Source organism: Leucopleurus acutus, assembly GCF_964270905.1.
Source record: "Leucopleurus acutus genome assembly, chromosome: 3".
Taxonomy (NCBI): Eukaryota; Metazoa; Chordata; class Mammalia; order Artiodactyla; family Delphinidae; genus Leucopleurus; species Leucopleurus acutus.
Window position 1 is genome coordinate 24225231 of NC_139145.1, and position 8373 is coordinate 24233603.

The 8373-nt window shown below is 37.4% G+C and overlaps 1 protein-coding gene across 1 annotated transcript in view; it reads right to left on the bottom strand.

Annotated features, from left to right (window-relative positions):
• LOC309960020 (uncharacterized protein) overlaps positions 1–7503 on the bottom strand; it is a 345721-nt gene extending 338218 nt beyond the window's left edge. Inside the window, exon 1 of the mRNA XM_082836572.1 lies at positions 7265–7503. The gene's annotated coding sequence lies outside the window, so the exon portion shown is untranslated. The remainder of the gene's footprint in view (positions 1–7264) is intronic.
• Between the last annotated feature and the right edge of the window lie 870 nt (positions 7504–8373).

An 8373-nucleotide genomic window follows, 5' to 3' on the forward strand; every position in this document is an offset into this window, starting at 1 on the left:
TTTATTAGGTGATGAGTAGTCATACTTATATTACTAAATAAAAATGTTATAGAACTGTTTTGTAGTTTGATATAATAATTAAAGGTATTTTATACTTGCATTGTATTTATATGCACCCCGTCACAAAAAAGTTTCAAAAGATACCCTCAAAAATGTTACAGAGATGATTTATCAGAAATGGGATTTTGAGTTATTTTTCTTTTTTTCTTTAAATCCTTTCAATTTTGGAGTTTCTGCAATGAGCCTGTATTATTTTTACAATTAAAAATATTTAAATTTACAACAAAAGGATCTAAATTCCTCCAGTTTTCCATTTATTTTCCATCCTGGCTCAGGGTATTTGTGTAAGAAAAAAAAAATCAGCTTATTTTCTCTTTTGTATCAATCTAAATTTACTTTTCGTAAGTTAACTATTTTAGTCTGGCAAAAGTTTCACACAGGAAAATTGTTAAGGTCTGAGTATTCTATTACCTTTAAAAGCACTGGAAACTTTGAAATTATTTCTTTCAGAATTTTCATATAATACTGACAGGCGGCAGGGGGGGAGGTAGCAAAATGAAGGGAAATAGATAGTAGTAGTCAACTTCAATTAAGAAAAAGCAACAAGAGGCAGTTTGTACTCTTTTGATACGGCAGAAGCCCCATGTGTCAACTCATGCTAAAGAATGTATATATACACACACATATATATGTTTGTGTGTATTATATGTATATGTGACACACACACATCCAGTCTTAGGCTAATCACTCACTGTGGCAGAAACGAGCTGTTGACTACACTTTAATTAGCTCCTCCAGCCTGTAGAGGCATCACTAGGACCAAGATAGGAACAACATTCTCCATCTCCGCTTGCATCTGGGTATGGTTCTATCCCAAAGAATGTGACCAGAGGTGACCTGAAGAGTTTATGTCTGAAGCATAACGAGTTGATAATTGTAGCTTGCAGCTTCCTCTCTCCTTTCCTTTTTAGGACAAACGTAGAGCCACTTGATGAAGGTGGTGGGTCCCTGAATAACTGAGCAGAAAACTGACCCACAGACCACCAAAGTCCATACTACACTCCTGAGTGAGTGAGAAATGAACTGTCCATGTGTTGCTCCACTGAGGTTTAAGGTTTATTATTTAGTGTTTAACTAATGCATTTTTTCTTTAAACCTCAGTTGCCTTCTCTGTAAAATAAAGTCTTTGAAAAGGATCCACTGTAAGTTTTTTCCCTTGCTTATGTTTTTACCTTAGTTTTTAATTCTCAGAAACATTGCGCGCATTTTACCTTTTAAGTTAGTAAGTCTACTTTTCTTCCCACAAAGACGGGTTCTTCAAGTTATGGAGAAGTCATAGCAGACTGTTGCTTCAGTTTAAGATACGCATTCACATATGAGATAAGAAGGGTGAGGACCCAGAGAAACGCCTTTGACAGAGGGGAGTGAGAGCATACTGAAGAATGTTTAGTAATAAAGAATTCAGATGGGAGAAACGGATGGGTTACATCTAACAGATTTGCTCAAAGGAATTCTGGAAAGGCAAACATGTGAAAATGTATAGCAAAGACATGAAATGCCTTTTGGTCCCTAAATGGATTTCATTTCAAAGACGTGCATATTGCAAATACATGTACCATAACACTTCTCTGTCCACTTCTAGAATTTTCTAAAGCCTGACAGAACATCTGCAGAGAGAGGATGTCATTCCAAGATAATCGACTGCAAGTGACTAAATTAAGATAAAAATGTCCTTAACCTTGAGCAGTTTTTAAAGAGATTTTAGAAGAAAGGAGCCCTCCAGGGGGTTGTATAACTATATAATTGTACCCTTTCTAAAAGGCTATTTACAGATACATAATGTTTCCCCTCCATTCTTTAAAGTAAAATATAGGATAAAAAAAAATAGTTTGGGGATAATATTTGTTTGGGACAGCAGGCACTGCTAATCAGTACCACTCTCTCCTTATTCCTTACTATCAGAGCCCTGGTTTAGAAGACCCCATTATCCTTAAGGCTAAGGCGGCCAGTTTAAAATCCGAGCTGATGAGATCTAAGTGCAAGTCTGCTGACCATCTGTGGTAAAAAATTTGCTCTCTGAGTTAGACACTGCCTTTTTTTTCTTACTTAATTTCTTTTTTTTTTTCCTTTTCTTTCTTCCTGCCCAAATTGTTGGAACACTATTGGAGATTCTGGGGTCATTTTGAAGCTATGTGGATGTGCTAGAGATGTGGAAGCTGGAAGAGCGAAGCAACCCAGTCCCCTGGTGATGCCCTTTAGCAGCTGGACTAACGCTAGAGGGACTATCTCCAAACTTCCTGCTACCCGTGGAAAGTAAGGTAAATCACTCATTCACTTTCTGTTACCTACTAACTGATCCAGAACTCTAACCTCAGGGTTCTAGAACCCTTCTCAGTATCCCATAGTCATACTCATGTTCCGGACTCCTGATCATCAGACTTGCTTACAGCAGATGTATGGGGAGGGCGGGCTCTTCTGGAAGCCCTCATACTTCCTCCCCTACCCCCACCACACACAAATAATGATCTTTATGTCCACTCATCCTTCTATCTACACTCAGAGGCCAGGGCCCCCAGGAAGGCTTCACTGACAACCCTTTACTCCTCTCTACATGCAGAAAGGGTAGAGGTGTGGGCTCTGGAATCAGACTTCCTAGACTTGAATTCTTAATGTTACTTACCAGTTTAGGACGTGGGCAAAGTAGTTGCCTTCTCTGGACACCCCTGTAAAAGAGGAACACTAAGTAGCACCTACGTACCTTACTGAAAGGATTAAATGAGCAAATGTAGGTAAAGTTCTTATAATTTTTTCTTGGGTCAATCAATTCTAGCTGCTATTGTTACCTTTGGCTAATTTAGGGCAGAGTCCCTTTGCCCTCCTTTGGTTCTCTGGGCCCGTCTCATTCACAACACACACAACCGCATACTGCAGAGTTTTGAAAGGTGGTTCTCAAAATGTGGTCCCTGGGCCAGCAATATCAGCCACACCTGGGAACTGGTTAGAACTCTGGCACTGGAGCCCAGCAATCTGTGTTTTAACAATATTCTCAGGCAAATCTGATGCACACTAAAGGTTGACGACAACTGAGAACATCTGGCTCACACTCTCCTGGAGGCATTCACCAAAAATAGAGTTACAGGACCTTACACCTGTCCAGCTGGAGAAGGGGTCTAGTAATTGCCCTGGTTATCATGCTTGTCATGATTTTTCAGCACATAAATGTTTGAGAATCACTGCCATTTTGAATGTGTGTTTCACTTGTCTGTTTTTCCAGTGGACTTTACTTCCTTGCAAGGAAGGTTTGTGAAGATTTGTTGCTGTTGTTTGCATTATTAGTTTTATTATGCTAATTCTAGAATCTCTGGTGCATAGTGCAATCTCAGGCAGGAAGTAGTGGCTCATTAAAACAGGTATTCCAGAAGTCTTAGTAGAACTTCAAGATTAATTCCTTCAGGAAGAGGTAAAATTGTCATTAGATGCAGATGATATGATACTATACAGAGAAAACCCTAAAGACTCTACATGAAAACTACTACAACTGATAAACGAATTCAGCAAGGTAGCAGAATACAAGATTAACATACAGAAATTGGTTGCATTTCTTTATACCAACAATGAAATATCGGAAAGGGAATGTAAAAAAACAATGCCTTTTAAAATCACAACCCTCAAAATAAAATACTTAGGAATAAACCTCACCAAGAAGGCAAAAGACTTATACGCGGAGAACTGTAAGACATTAATAAAGGAAAGTGAAGATGATTCAAAGAAATGGAAAGACATCTCATGTTCTTGGATTGGAGGAATTAACATTGTTAAAATGCTCATACTACCCAAAGCAATCTACAGATTTAATGCGATCCCTATCAAATTATCCATGACATTTTTCACGCAATTAGAACAAAATCCTAAAATTCATACAGAACCATAAAAGACCCAGAATTGCCAAAGCAATCCTGAAGAAAAAGAACAACGTTGGCAGCATAGCCACCCCAGACTCAGACAGTACTCCAAAGTCACAGTAATCAAAACAGCGTGGTATTGGCACAAAAACAGACATATGGATCAATGGAACAGAATACAGAGCCCAGAAATAAACCCACACATCTCAGTTAATCTTTGACAATTAATCTTTGACAAAGGAGGCAAGAATATATAATGGGAAAGAGACAGTCTCTTCCGCAAGTGGTGTTGGTAAAGTTGGACAGCCTTATATAAACCAGTGAAGTTAGAACACATCCTTTCACCATACACGAAAATAAACTCAAAATGTCTTAAAGACTTAAACATAAGACATGACACCATAAAACTTCTAGAAGAGAACACAGGCAAAATATTCTCTGACATAAATCATACCAATGTTTTCTTAGGTCAGTCTCCCAAGACAATAGAAATAAAAATGAAAATAAACAAAGGGGACCGAATCAAACTTACACGCTTTTGCACAGCAAAGGAAACCATAAACAAAATGAAAAGACAACCTACAGAATGGGAGAAAATATTTGCAAATGATGCGACCAGCAAGGGCTTAATTTCCAAAATATACAAACAGCTCATACAACTTGATGACAATAAAAGCAAACAACCCAATCAAAAAAATAGGCAGAAGACTTAAAGAGACATTTCTCCAAAGAAGAAATACAGATGGCCAATAGGCACATGAAAAGATGCTCAACACTGCCAATTATTAAAGAAATGCAAATCAAAACTACCATGAGGTACCACCTCACACAAGTCAGAATGGCCATCATTAAAAAGTCTACAAATAACATATGCTGGAGAGGGTGTGGAGAAAAGGGAATCCTCCTACAACACTGTTGGTGGGAATGTAAGTTGGTGCAGCCACTGTGGAAAACAGTATGGAGGTTCCTCAGAAAACTAAAAATAGACCTACTATATGATCCAGCAATCCCACTCCTGGGCGTATATCCAGACCAAACTATAATTCAAAAAGACACATTCACCCTGATCTTCACAGCAGCAATATTCACAATAGCCAAGACATGGAAACAGCCTAAATGTCCATCAACAGATGAATGGATAAAGACGATGTGGTACATATATACAATGAAATACTACTCAGCCATTAAAAAAAAGAATGAAATAATGCCATTTGCAGCAGCAACATGGATGCAACTAGAGATTATCATACTAAGCAAAGTAAGTCAGAAAGAGAAAGACAGATACCATGATACCTCTTATATGTGGGATCTAAAATATGACACAAATGAACCTATCTATGAAACAGAAACAGAATCAGAGACATAGAGAATAGACTGGTGGCTGCCAAGGGGGAAGCAGGTGGGAAAGGGATAAACTGGGAGTTTGGGATTAGCAGATGCAAACTGGTATATATAGATTGGCTAAACAACAAGGTCCTACTATATAGCACAGGGAACTATATTCAATATCCTGTGATAAACCATAATGGAAAAGAATATGAAAAAGAATGTATATACATATGTATAACAGAGTCACTTTGCTGTACAGCAGTAATTAACACAACGCTGTAAACCAAGTATACTTCAATAAAAAATAAGTTAATTAAATTTTTAAAAAGATTAATTCCTTCAGAAGAACAAGTACTACACATTCACAAAAAAAGCACCCTTTGAAAGTTTAAATTTTTGAATTTCTTTGCCACTTCCTTAGTTTTGATCATCTTGGACAATATATTTTTAATACTGACTTTTAAAAAGAATTGTGTTTCAGTGTTTCCTATCCGTAGAGAGACAGAAACAGATAAGTACAACTAAAAACTTATTTTTCAAAAGTCTCAAAAGTATAAGGGAAATGAAAGTAATTATATCTTCAAATGATTTTGGGGTATGTTTCTAATTTCATACTTCTGATGCGATTCAAGATTAAAACTGTATTAAGACAGTTGAGACATGCCGCATTGGTATTAAATGAATTTAATTTTGTGTAAAGTGGCAGAAATATTTTCTTCAGCAAACATACCTGCAGATATAAAATCACAACCATAAATCTACAAAAAAGCAAGCTATTGAATGAAATCTGATTGGTTATTTCCCTGCAGTATGGATCTGCTAATAATTTAATTTACTACTTGCTAACAGAAGCCAAAATTTAAATATACATATATATATGTGTGTGTGTATATATCTATCTCTTCAATTTTAAATCATTCATATATATGAACAAGTATACATACACATATATAATAATTGTTCATATATATAAACAATTTAAATTAAAGAAAGTACATCTGGTGGCCTATTTTTTCCCCCCGATTTCTAAAGAACACCATATTCTATTCTCGGCAGTGGAATGTCAATCCACCTTAAGGGTTGTTCAATGAGCATATCTGAGAAACCACTGGTTTAGCCAATGATGTACTTATTGAGGGAGGCCCTAGTGCCACTGTCAAGAGCTTATCCACAGGAGAGATAAGAAGGTACTTCTTTGATTTGTGAAAAGAAGTAGTGAGGAATGGCAGGTAGCTGCAGGCTGATGACACGTGATGTCCATATATATGTAGAACCAACACCCATTTTCCATACCCAAATCCAAAACCTTTATATCATTAATCCCAGGCAAAAATGGTAAGATTCATATGTGTTACTATCCCACGGCTTCAAGATGCCTCTAAACTCAAATGAGTATGTCTTAGTTTTATCAGTGGAGGACAAACCAGGCTTCTATCACCAAGCCCCATTCCATAACAGGCAAACCAGTCCAAGACTTCTCTGAGTGCTGCAGGAGAGTCTATGGAAGGGGCGCTCACTCCACTGTGATGCCTAAAATGCCTTTGCACAGAGCAAACATTCAATACATGCTGAGTGAATGAATCAGTGAACTGGCTCATTTCAGGGAAATTCCATTCAACAGGCTGGCATTCCTTCCTACCCATCTTAACTGTTAAGCTTGCCATCAGACAAAAATTTAATTATAAAACATTAGAGCTGAGGAAATTTTAGAAACTGTCTACTCTCCAGAGGTATACAACTTTAATTCAGTGGTAAAAATCACTAGGAGTGATTTAGGAGTCTATCAGACCTCAGTCCAAATTCCACATCTACCATATTTTGGTGAGCAAATAACTACTTCTGAGGCTCTGTTCCATGTATGCATTATGGGATATCATAATAATACATACATTAATTGTATGACTATCAGGGGATGAAATGACACAACCCATTTGCCATGGTCGGCTAAGTAATTTGCACCAAGTAAGCACTCAAGACATTAGCCAATATTAATAGCGGAGAGATGAAAACAAAACTCTGGGACTGAGGCCTACCTTAGTGGCCCCAGTGGTCATAATGACTGTCTTCCATTCAGCCTGCTCTCTTCTCACTAAGACTAAGGAAGAGAAGATGAACAAATTAGGAATAACAATTTGAAAATGGTTTTATACTCCCTGAATGAATGGAATTATAATAAAATGATTCATGAGTTCTGCAGAAATATGATGAGACTTTAGATCTTTCTGTTAGTTCTCTACAAAACCAATTGATGGCCCTAAGATGTACCTTCCCACCCAGCCCCATCCTTACCACGATCAAACATCATTGAAAATGGAAAAGTCAACAACACATATCAACAAGCTAAGTTACAAGCCAGTGAAGTCTCAGAGCTTTGATAGAGAAAATTCAGATTTATCATTATATGTAAAAATAAGATGATATGAAGAACTCAGTCTAAAAAATATTACCTGGAGATCTATAATCTCTACAATAGTGCTATAAAAAGTAAAGAGCTAGAAATCTATTTAGATGGTTTTCCTTATAAGAAAGCACTTTCTGTATAACTTTTAATGTACTGTTGATGAGAACAATTCAACAAAATTCAAATAAATATCTGCAGATGTCCTACAAGAAGAAAAGAACAGAGTTAGATGTGACAGGGGATAACTAGACTTCAGGATGAGTAAGACCCTATACTTGACCTCAATAAAGTAACATGAAATACAGTGGATGAGTCATGTACAGAATGTCAGAATTCTAAAAGGCCAAGCTAAGTACCAAAAGGAACACGTGGGGACTCTTAAGAAGGAAATAAAATATTGGTTAGTTGATTACGAAAAGGCAGAAGGGAGTAGGTTCCCTTTGGCTGCTCTTTGAAGAGATCACTTCCTTTCCCACCTAGTCCTGAGGCTAGGGTGGCATGGGCAATAGAGGAATGTGGGGACTGAGAATCATTTCTACTCTCACCAGAGTGGCTGGAAGCAGATTTTCTTACCAGGATGTACTAGTATGCTAATATTTAAGGGTTCTTGAGGTCAGAGAGAAGGGTTTGAATACTCCGGCTCCATCTCTTGCTGTGGGTCAAGTTTCTTACCTTTCCAACACCTCGGCGTCTTTATCGGAAAATTGGGGATGATGATAATGTCTCCCACCTGAGTGTGAG